Below are 13,406 nucleotides of genomic sequence, written 5' to 3'. Positions count from 1 at the left end.
AAGCTCCACACAAATATGTACTTAAAAATTATGCAGAAAAATTTTAATGTGGAATCTCAGAAGATATTTCTTACTACTTCGTCAGTGTTTTGCAGTAACAGAGGATTGTTAGGTAGTATTTAAATTTTAATAAAATTTAGCTTTATACAGAAATACTTTTAGTATTGTTGGTTATGCGACAAATAAAACCGAATCAGTGTTGTTAAAACAAATGAAGCCAAGCAATTTTTGATGAAATGTGCTGAGTATGTTGCTAATAATCTTGTTTATGCTTGTTTTTGTGTTTATTTTTTGGACATGAGGATTTTGATAACAAGATGGTATATGTTGAATTTTGTGAGTCCTGGATAAGTTTATACAACTTTTAAAGATGATTTTTAAAAACATATTATTATTTATTTTTAGCTCCACCAATGGAAAAAAATCAAATCCTTTAAACTAATAATACAGATACAATTAGTAAATCTGTTACATGATTTCATTATAAATACATTTTTTTATTTAAACTTTTCTAATAAAGCTTATTCAATTATGTATAAGGAGTGAAATTAGTTAACATCAAAATTATTCCAAATAAAAATAATTATGAATTCTTAAGACTTAACATGATAGTATATTGAAGAATTCCAATCTAATGTTTTTAAGAACTTCATTGTTTAAAAGAAAGTCAGTTGGTCAGCAATACAAGAAGGATGATTTACCTTTCTTTATTGAGCAAAAACTGAAATAAAAATTTAAGAGTTTAAAGAATCATTCTGTAAAAACGAAAAAAAGAGTTTTTTGTGAGTTTATATTGTTTTAAAAATTGTTTTTATTTCTTTTCATTTAAATAGTATATCATTGTTTTGAGTTTAGACTTTAGAATTGTGTTTTTATTTCTTCTTACTCGAGCAACTATATAATTAGAACTATTTGCAATGAATTTTCTAAACATTTTATAACTTCTACCTTTTTTTAGTTTAGCTAAATTTTTGATCTAGCTTTTTAAACTGCTGATGAAAATAATGCCACGATCATGTTAGGAATATTTTGAACAAGTAAATATGTTATGATTGTCATTTTTTGAATTTTAACATGTATCTAAAAGATATGCGTTTGCTAAATATAGGAATGACTAATGATATATATGATCGATAATGAATTCTTTTATTACCATATATTACTACCATGGCCGCCGAGACAATGAGGAATAGTACATTATAAAATTAAAAAAAATAAAAAAAATTTTCTCGTCCATCCCCATCCTTTTGGCGGTCCTGATTAATACCATAGCATTTTTAGATGATTTTTTTTAGTTACTTTCTACGGTTATACCAAATGGCTTCATGAGTGTATACAATAAAAACTGGAAAATGAATAAGTTGTCTTTTTGCAAGACAATTTTAATTGAGGTTATTCGTCGGAACGTAAATTTTAATATTACAAAATTAGATTAAAAAATGAGGCAAAAGTTTCCTAATACTTCTACTAGGTTTATAGCACTGTTGAAATTTGAGGCAGCATGTAGAGGTAGATAAATTTATTTTCCATTAGCTATTTTACAAATAATTTTTTTTTAATTTCAGAAAAAAAAAGATTAGTTAGTACAGCCAGAAAAAATTGAAATAAAGATTGAGAAATATTTGAAAATGTAAAAAGTGATCGTATCAGATAATAGCTAATACAGCTAGCAGCCGTAAAATCATCTAAAAATGCTATGGTATTAATCAGGACCGCCAAAAGGATGGGGATAAACGAGAAATTTTTTTTCTTTTTTTTTAGACAAATTAGTTTATTAAAATTTTACATAAATGTTTTCTAACTTTACATCTTCGGAAATCCTGTTTAAAATTCAAAAATGAGGCTAAAATCTAGATGCGTAACATTTAGCCCCAAAATATATTTCAAAATCCTTAACAAATCAGGATTGGAATAAACAGTACTACATCATGCTAATTAATACTTTTTAGTTACTGCTGCAAAGTCGAAAAAATATGCAAAGGCAAAAAAGTGGTAGAAAAAATTCAAGAAATTACAACAATTAAAGTATCAAGAAATGAATCTATATGCTCTTTAAGTATTATATATTGCTTAAATAGATTATATCTTTATTTTTATTTATTATTCTCAAAAATTAAATCTTCTTAAAAAAAAAATAATATCTCCGTGCAATGCTAGTATAAAACATTTTTTTTTTAAACATATTATCATTCTAAAGCTTTCAAACCTAAGAAAAAGCAGCTGCTATTTGTTAATCTTATTATGTTTAAAATGATTTATCCAGCAGTCACATACGTCCGTTTAACGTCTGTACGAAGTATAAACGTTACACAATACGTCTATATACGACGCCTATACCCGCCGCTTGGTAGTTTGTTAAAAATATAGCAGTTTGTCTGCTCCTTTTTTAATAAAACATTGTGTTATTTAAGTTATTTGCTTTGGTTTATTTTGTAGTACTAAGTTTCAAATTTAAGTGTCATACTTTTGTATTACTTTCAACCTTTTATTAAATCTACAGAGAAACAGGTCTGCAGAGAAAGGTGGTACCAAACAAGCAAAATGCGAGTTTTTATAGCAATAAAATAAAAACGCTGAAAGAACGTCGCGAGGAAGCCATAGGTCGGTCAAAATGATCAAAAAAATCGTGGTAGGTTTGCAATATTTTGCATAGAGCTGAAAATTGGTACAGCTGAACCATGTTATTAAAAATAACTAGCGAATATTCTTGTGCAAGATTTTTTAAACTTAATATTTTTTTTCAAACTTAGTTTTATACGCTGAAACTATTTCAACGCGTTATATAAAACTAAGTTTGTCTTAAACAATATTTTGTCTGGCTTTCAATAACTAAACATTCATAGGTTTAGTTACTGTTAAATATTTCTCAAAACCATTTGTAATACTTAGTACTTTTTTACAACTGTCGCAATTATGTTTTATTTGAATTAAACTTTTAACAACAAGTGAAACAGTTTTTGTTGATCTTGGAATGAAGACTTTAATTCATACTAGAGCAGAGAGAAATAACGAGTTTCCTGAGTACCTAAAAGATCAGAAATCGGTGAAATTCATTTTCAGTGCCGTAAAGTATATACGCCGAAGAGGGCTATTGCAGAATTTAAAAAAAAGTAACAAATGGATCAACCCAGTTCATCCAAAATTAGTCCACCTTGTAACAGAGCTCACGTGAGTGAATCCAATTTTCGTTTTAAAAAATATCGTTTATTATGCGGTGATGAAAGGGCTGAAAAAAAGAAAGTGCAATATGTTCGGCATAAAATTTATAAAGTTGTTGCCCTTAAATTTAAAGAAAAGTCGGAGTCAGTCAGATGACGTTGCAACAAATGTTACTGCACTGATTGAGTATGAGTTAAGTTGATGCTGAAGGCTAGATACCAAAAAAGTTAATCCGATGGAAGAAATGTCTAGATACAATGAAAACAGTGATAATTTTCAGATTTTATTAGAAGAGTTAAAAAATATTTGCAAAAGTCCATATTTAGATACAGAACAATTAAGATACGAATAAAACTCAGGTATGGTAATAAAATTATTACTACTAAAAAACCGTGCAGATAAACTTTTATTTATTTTTTGACTATCATTGCGATATTTTGCAATATTCTGGAGTCATCGACTTTTTTTTTGGAGCATGTAATTCTTAGAAATAAACAATCTAAACTAGAACGTCTAAAATTAGTGTGTACAAAACCTGCCACAGTATCATGTTTGCTGTAGGGCCTAGATCTTGTAAATTGAAATTACAATTAAGTCTCTCAGTATTTCGTAGTCGACGGTTTGGTTTAAAAAGCCTTATACAAATTTTAACGCCTTTTGGTTTATGCGCATCCTACAACGACACTGTAATGTATGAGGCATCGTCAGTTCTTCATATTCCACCTTTTCTTACCATCTTATCATCACAAACTGGCACATTTGTTGCAGATAACGCTGGTATAAATGTACAAAATTAAGGTGGTAATAACACTCTTCACATAAAGGGTAGCATTCAATTTGTTACCCCGAAAATTTCATTTACACAAGGAGATCAAATACCACAAATAGATCTTGTTATTAATGATGAAATAGTTGCAGATCTTTATACTGCCATTGAATGTATCATAAGTTTCATAAAAACATATAATTTCATATGATGATATTGAAAGTGATTACGATAATGAAATATGTGAAGAATTTCTTCATCAGTTTAATGAAAAAATAAAAGAATTTGAAAAACGAATATCTACAGCAAAACTATGTATACAATATTTTAATATGGTGTTGATTGCAAAGAAGTTTATATAAATCGAACGCATGAGATTAGTAAACTTATTTGAACAGCATCTTCTTGCTCTTTATGGAGCTCCAAAAAAAGTTGTTTGTAGAGATAAGTATGGATATATAAGTTTTGTTAAAAATACACAATTAAAAGAATGCTATTATCTTGTATTTTTCTAACATCTGCTTCTGTTAGTCAACACTCTGGTATACTAACAAGATTAAGTATGGATAGGCAACCAATTAGACCCAGCAGAATAAGTTAAAAATCAGCAGGTAATACATAGGAGCAAATGCAAACTTACTCCCACCTGCACAGGAAATACTTTTTAACGCTATCTTTTGCAGTTGCAAAAAGGGTTGTAGTGCAAATTGTAGCTGCAAAAAAGTCGGGTTATTGTGTTTACCAGTATGTACTAATTGTCGAGGTCAGTCTTGTTCCAATGTTAAATCAATTTAAACAAATTAAGATTTTTATGATATTATTGATGAGACAGCAGTTATATCTTTTTCACATTTCCAGCTAGAAAAAAGAAGTATTAGAAGAAGAAGAAGAAGAAAAAGAAGAAGAAAAAGAAGAAGAAGAAGAAGAAGAAGAAGAAGAAGAAGAAGAAGAAGAAGAAGAAGAAGAAGAAGAAGAAGAAGAAGAAGAAGAAAAAGAAGAAGAAGAAAAAATAAAAGAAGAAGAAGAAGAAGAAGAAGAAGAAAAAAAAGAAGAAGAAGAAGAGGAAGAAGAAGAAGAAGAAAAAGAAGAAGAAGAAAAAATAAAAGAAGAAGAAGAAGAAGAAGAAGAAGAAAAAAAAGAAGAAGAAGAAGAGGAAGAAGAAGAAGAAGAAGAAGAAGAAGAAGAAGAAGAAGAAAAAAAAAAAGAAGAAAAAGATGAAGAAGAAGAAGAAGAAGAAGAAGAAGAAGAAGAAGAAGAAGAAGAAGAAGAAGAAAAAGATATAGCACACAAATATGTATAATAGTAAATAGCAGTAATACTAATATATAATATATAAAGCATAATACACAGATTATGTTGAATAAGACTTCTTTAACTTTAAGATTTAAATCTTAGAAAAAAAGTGTAATGACAATTTTCGTAGAAAATTTTATGATCTAAAACTTTTGCTTGACCTATTTTCTTTTAAATAAAACTTACCGTTTACCGAAAAAATATAAAAAAAACATTTTTTTTCAACCTTTGACCTTGAATAACTTTTTTTGCAGATGCAGGATCGGTTGGAGCTTTTAATATTTTATTGGTAATAATGTGCCCACGGTCTGTATCAAATTTCAACGCAATGCGAATTATTTTAACAGAAATGTCTATTTTGACCGGACTACTACTTTTGATAACATCAGATCGACGAGTTTAGTGCAATTTTTTAGACGTCATTTTATCGAATAAATTTAAAAAAAGAGTTTAATAAGTACGTTTATAATATAAGGAAACTATAAGAAGATAAATAGTATTAAACAAAAAAGTACTAGAATAACAACAACAAAAAATACTCTAATATGAGAATTTAATTACATTAATTCTTCGTTTATAGGAGTATTGTTAGTAACAATAAAAGTATATTAAAATTTTTCGATTTAACTATTTGTTACAAAATAATAAATAAATGTTTCATCCTCTATTCAAGGTTTACTTAAAGGTAAGACGTACTCTCAAGTGATAATACAGAGGAGTGTGATGGTGTTGGGATAGAAACAAAAGGAGGTTGGGGAGGATGGGAGGGGGGGGGAGCGGAGGGATTTTAGTCCAGGTTTAATAAACGGGGAAAAAAAGTAATATACATTTTTTAAACATATCTCAAGTTTTACAGTTTTACTTTAGATTTTATATATTTATAGCATTTATTTGCCGTTTTATAATATATTTTTTATAAAATGTTTTATAAAATATTTTATGAAATTTTTTTGGTTTTTAAATAGCGTTAAAGCATTTCTCAAACATTACGCTTTAAATTTATGAAGTTAAAATCTTTTTTAACTTTATAAAATAAAAAGTTAAACATTATTAAAGTTCAATAAATATTATATACTTACTTAGGCTTAAAACTTCAAATAATATTAAATCAACGGGAGAAATTTGTTTTTGATAGAGATACTAATGCAATATATATAACATAGATATCTAACTCGAGCCGCGGTTGTGAGGCAAATTTGTTTATTGTGAGGCAAATTTGCATATTGAATACTGGCAAAAAACGCAAAAGAGATTTCATAATATTTTTAAAAAACATCTCATTTTACTTTTTTTACTAAAGAAATGATTATAACTTACTCTGGTTATGGTTGTGTAAGCCGATTTACTAAAGGTGTTGCGATATCTTTTCATAAATTTCCTTTTTAAAATAGCCAGTTCTGTCAAAAATGGGATGTGGCAACAAAACGTGCTTCATCTGTTCCACGAAATATAGTTATATATGTAGTGTTCACTTTTATAAAGAAGATTGCAATTCTGAAAATGCGAATAAACCTCGTTTAAAGGTTAATGTTGTACCATCTATATTCGATTTCCCGGAGAAAATGCATTGTAAAAAGCCAATCAAAAGAAACATGTTTCCAGGAATGCAATTGAGACATACAATCAAAAAAGGATATCTCTTTTGTTCCCATCTTTTTCTCAAAATCTTATTTTAACTAGTGTTGATTTTACTATTGATAATCTAAATAATAAAATTGACTCTCCATCTAAGTAGAGCTTAATAGAAAAATTTAGACTCTTAAGCAAAAACTAAGAAGAAAAGAATCGAAAATCAATACAGTGGCTGAAATTATTAAAAAACTTGAGAATGATAAGCATATATCTGCTAATACAGCTCAATTTCTTAATAATAGTTTTTCTGGTCTAGTTTGTGATTTATTTAAATATAAACTAGTGAATAAATAGAAAGATCCTAGAGGTCACCGATATTCAAAAGAAGTGAAGAAATTTGCATTGACACTTTATTTTTATTCACCTCGTGCCTATACTTTTAGTCAGATTATTGTTTGCTTTGTCTTGTATAAGCTCTTTATCAAGTTGGTCTTCATGTATCGGTTGTTCACATGGGTATTTTAAAGATGTCTTTTCTTACATACAACAAAAGGGATTAAAAGATAATGCGTATAAAGATTGTGCATTAATCTTTGATTCTATGCATTTTAAATCAGGTATTGTTTATAATCAAAGTAATGGTAACCATGAAGGCTTTTCAGATTATGGAAACAATATATCTGCTTTTGATCCAAATTGTATAGCTACTGAGGCTCTTGTCTTTATGCTTGTTGGACCTCGAGGTTTTTAGAAATGTCCTAATAGTTATGTTCTGTGAGAAAAAACATCAACAGCAAACTTGGTTTCTCTTCTAACTAAAGCAATTAATTTGTGTATTCAAAATGGTATAGATGTTCACAGCTTAACTTACAATAGCGTTTTTTCTAATTTTAGTGCAATGAAAAGTCTTGGTGATTCGCTTGATAAAGTTGAAAATATGAAAACTCATTTCAATATTGAATTTTATGATAAAGTTATTTATTTTATTCCGGATCCTTGTCATATGCTAAAACTTGGACGAAATCCATTATGTGATTTTGGTCTATATATTGATAGTCAAATATATTGATAACCTATTTATTGATAGTCAAGAGATTTGTAAAGTGAGAGCACATCACAGTTTTTCTTAATTTGCAGGAGAACATTGGATTAGAGTTAATATTGAATAGAGTTAATATCGAATAAGTTAGGCAATAGCCATACTAATTTTCAGAGACGTAAAATAAATGTAAAAACAGCCGCTTTAACACTTAGTAATTTCATAGCAAATGCTACTGAATTTCTAATGCTATCTGGCCATTCCTCTTTTCATGATGCTCAAGGAACAGTAGATTTTATAAGAACAATTAATCAACTTTTTGATTTACTCAATGCCTGAAAACCATTTGGCGAAGGTTTAAAAAAACCCTTATTTCTTAATGACAAAATCCATTGGTTTAATATTATTTAAAAGTCAGTTAAATATTTCGCTAACCTACACTAGTGGCCATTGAATTAAAGCCACTTGATGATTTTGCTGTAAAATGAAATATGTATAAAAAAGTAAGAACAACGCCATGCCGTTCGGTTTGTTTATATATGACGTCATTATTATTTATGTTATGCATATTATACACGTGTTTGGCTTAGTATTTAATTAAATTTCATGATTTCTTGCTGAAAAACTATAATGTTGTTATTGCTTATTTTAGTGTGATAATGGGGAAAAAGCCAGATATTAATGATTTTGTCAAGGGGCAAATTGTAACATTGAATGCTGAGCGTTATTCTCAGCGTGATATTGCAAAGAAACTGAAGATTTCTAGAGGTGCCGATGAGAATGTTTTAAGATCTGGAGGTGTTTCACGACGTTCCAACTGCAAGGGAGTACGAAAAACAAATCATCGTGATGATCGTTATTTAAAGAGCATTGTTGTGTCTAGTCCGCATACTTCTTCTGCACGCGTTGCTAGCCTAGCTAGTGACAGGGGTATTTAAGTGAGTGCTAGGACTGTTAGGAGACGACTGTCAAATGCTTTGGTCTTGTAGCTCGCAGACCAGCGAAGAAACTTCTAATCACCAAACAACAACTCCTCCAGCGATTGAAGTTTTGCCGTGCGATGAAAGACAAGTCAAGGGAGTGGTGGGAGAGAGTCATGTTCACAGATGAAAGTACCTTTCAGCAGCTACGAGGCCCTGGTTACAATTATGTCAGACGTCCTGCCTCTCAGCGATTCAATCCCAAATACACCATCAAAACTGTCAAACATCCACCAAGCGTCATGATCTGGGGTGGCATCACAGCAAGGGGTCGGTGTGGACTGCACATCTTCGATAAATCGGAAAAGGTCAATGCAATAAAGTACTTGGAGGTTCTTGAAAGTAAACTTAAAATCCACATGAACATCTCAGGAGCAACAATTATGCAACAAGACTCAGCCCCTTGTCACACCGCAAAGATTGTCTAAAAGTGGTATTCAGACAACAACATTGAACTTCTTTCCAAATGGCCATCAAATTCACCAGATCTAAATGTGATTGAAAATTATTGGCAAATTATGAAAAGGAAATTTGCTGCACCTCGTCCGACATCAGAAAAAGACCTGAAAGAGGTTTTGAAGCGTGTGTGGACGACAGAAATAACACCGGAATATTGTAGAACACTTGTTCATAGCATGCCTGATCGCATTAATGCTGTGCTTAAAAATAAAGGATATCCTGTGAATTACTGACTTTTAATCATCGTTTGAGCTAGAACTTTATTCAGTGTATTGTAAGGTTAAAATTGCATTCGATAATATGCCTGTTAGACCTTGTTGCTAGAATAAACTGTGTATTTTCCAAAAAATTGCTGCTGGCTTTATTTCAATGGCCACTAGTGTAACTGATAAATATGGGAAAAAATATCTGAATCATAGAAAAAAAACTTTTGCTATTGGTTTCATTGCTTCTACAACAAACATCCGAGATTTATCTAATAATTTACTATCAAGATCAGAAAATTCATTCAAATATGTGTTGACATACAAAATGTCTCAAGTTCACCTGGAACTGTTGTTTCCTTGTATTGGAGGAAAAAATGGTTTTTAGAATAATCCAAATAATTTTCAATTGAAACCGAGCTTCAAAAAAATTCTTTTAAGAAACTTTCTGATTGTTTCAAAGCATGCAAATTACCTCAATTTTGAAAAAAATTAAGCTGGTTTAATATTTCCATTGAAATAGAGTAAATTCAAATCTCCAATCATTGAAACAGAGTTAAAAGATGAAGATAAAATATAATTGAAAATTTATCAAATAGCCTAGAAGAGATTTTGACATCAATATACAAAGAAGCAATACTTGGTAATATAGCTGGTTACATTGTTAGGAATCTTAAAAGAATAAAATAACTTGTTGCATATATGCTGAAGCACTTAAAAACCAAAAAATTTAATTTATGAACTCTTTTATAAGTTTAAAAAATCTTGGTGGATTAAATATACCATCTTTTAGTATCATTAAAATTATTGAAAAATGTGACCAAACTTTCAGAGTTTCTATTATTGGCCTGAATTCAAAAATGTTAACCACTTCACGAAAAAACTTGAAATCCTTAATGGTTTATAAAATTAATCAAGAGCTTGCATATGAAAAGTTGTTTCCGGAACTAAATGAGCATGATTTAGATCATAAAATTTTAACTGAAGATATGCACTCCTCTCAACTTTTGAAAAAGATATTTAATAAATATCTCTCAATTCGTCTATTTCGTTATGGAAAACAGTATACTAACGATGTTCTCCATAAAAATAAAATTGGTTTACGTCAGCAGTTTATTAAAATAATTTTATTTAAAGGCATATAAATATTTGTTAAATTTAAAATAGAAGTAAATTTGTTTTGGAGATACTGTAAATAGTTTTTTTTTCTAATATATTCTATTTTTATGTAAAAAAATTTATTATATGTTAAAATTGTATACTTTAACATATAACAATTTTTTTTCATATATCTCAAAAACCAGGTTTTGTGCATATATATATATATATATATATATATATATATATATATATATATATATATATATATATATATATATATATATATATATATATATATATATATATATATATATATATATATATAAATAATGTTTACTTATAATAATTTTTTTTTCATAAATATCAAGTATGTTAGAAAAACAAAATTTGCATTATCATCAAAACCAGTTTTTGGGTTTATATATATATATATATATATATATATATATATATATACATATATATATACATATATATATATATATATATATATATATATAGATCTATAGTTTGTTGGCTTTAGGAAGAGCGGAAGGAAAAAAGTGATTCTTACGCCAACACATACGTCACTTTTAATTACTTTTGACTTTCGTCCAACATTTCCGTGTTGGACGAAAGTAAAAACCATTAATTTAATTACAAATTAATCGTTTTTTAAAAAAACCACAAAAACGCAAATTTAATTGACCAGAATGTTTTTAAAAACATTCTGAATGTTTTTATAACATTTTGAATGTTTTTAACAATATAAACAAAGTTTTTATTTTTATTTTTTTTAATAAAATGTTTTTATTTTTATTTTTTTTAATAAAATGTTTTTATTTTTATTTTTTTTCTGTAAATCATGCGCGGAGTGTTGCTACATCGACTATCTTATAGCCTGACTCGCAAGGGAGTGCTGCTACATCAACTGACAAATAGCCTGACTCGCAAGGGAGTGCTGCTACATCGACTGACAAATAGCCTGACTCGCAAGGGAGTGCTGCTACATCGACTGACAAATAGCCTGACCCGCAAGGGAGTGCTGCTACATCGACTGAGGGTTTGGTTGGGGCAGGCAGTCTATCATTATTAAAAAAAAAAAATTCCGGTCTTGCATTTTAATTTTTACTTTTTGTCAACAAAATATCGAAAAAACTTTCGGACAACATCTAAGGGTTGTATATATATATATATATATATATATATATATATATATATATATATATATATATATATATATATATATATATATGTATATATATATATATATGTATAAATATATTTATGTATATATATATATATATATAAATATATATATATATATATATATATATATATATATATATATATATATATATATATATATATATATATATATATACATATATATATATATATATATATATATATATATATATATATATATATATATATATATATATACATATATAAATTAGTAGAAAATCACTTTACAATTTTTTTTTTACATTTAACACTGTGTTTCATCAATAAAATTGTTGATCTTGCATTTCTGCTATGGTTAACGATACGTGGAAGAATTGCCCATAAACATATAAAACTTAAAGCAAAGTAGTGTTTTTTTTTGTTAATTGAAAAAACCTTTTTAACTTAATTGAAAAGTATATTTTAATTTTATTAATTAATGAAGTAGCAAATGTGATAATGGTCAAGTAATAACATAGTTGAATAATTACAATAAAATTTAAAAAAACTACTATTTACATTTAAAAGGTCTTTTTTATGTGCTCCTTCTTATTTTCTTTTTTTTAACACGTGGCAATGCCCTCCTTTCCTTAGTTTATTACTTATATTACCTAAATTTTTATCAAAATTTTACAATAAAACAACATTTAAAAATTAGTTTTCATTATTTGTGACGTTACGTTTGTGATACATCATTAGTATTTATATAGCGGCCGAACTTAAGAGATGGTATTAAAAGTTCGGTCAAAGTAGAAGTTTTCACTTTAAATTAAATATAGTTTTTATTTTACTTTTTTTTTTATCACTACAATATCAGTTATCAATATAATTTTCTCTGTTTCAGGAAAAAAAATTGAAAATTTTTTATAAATGCGTGATAAAAAATGTTCAAAGCTTAAGGTGATTGACTACTTTTAATATTTCAATTATAACGTTAATTTGAATGCAGCTCAGTAAAAAAGTTGAACATTTTTTCATCCTATTCCAGCAGTAAATCTTCTTCAGATGTTTTAAATAATGATTTTTTTAATACAAATAGTAACTCTGATAAGTATGAATAGCCCAATATTACAAATGACTGCTGCATTTTCATGAACACTAACATATTAGATGAAATAATAACAACCACTGGCCGCTGTCCAAAGCGTTCTGCAAATGTATCCTTTTATCATGATGCTGAAAATAAAAAAAGGTTCATCACACCGTCTACATATTTTGTGTGTATCTTGCAACTGGGAGCAAAAGTTTTATTCAAGCAAAACTATGAGCAAACCAGCAACTGTTGCTCCGAAAACATTCGATGTTAACTTACGAGCAATAATAGCTTTTCGGGAAATAGGTAAAGGATACCGTAGTATAATAAAGTTTTGTTCTTTAATGAACGTGCTCAATCCTATGAACAAATCTTCTTTCAACTCGTTATGTGAAGAAATGACCAACTGTTACAATTACATAGCTGAAGCTACCATGAATGCAGCAGCTAAAAAAAGTACGGAAAAAAATTATGACGAGCATACAGCAGTCAATGAGGTCATAACAGGTGATAGGGCCTGGCAAAAAAGAGGTTACTCTTAACTTATTGGATTTGTAACCATTATTAGCAAAACAAATGGAAAGTGCATTGATTA

This window comes from Hydra vulgaris, chromosome 14 (genome assembly GCF_038396675.1).
Source record: "Hydra vulgaris chromosome 14, alternate assembly HydraT2T_AEP".
In the NCBI taxonomy this organism is placed as follows: Eukaryota; Metazoa; Cnidaria; class Hydrozoa; order Anthoathecata; family Hydridae; genus Hydra; species Hydra vulgaris.
Note: the sequence above shows the minus strand (reverse complement) of the source record.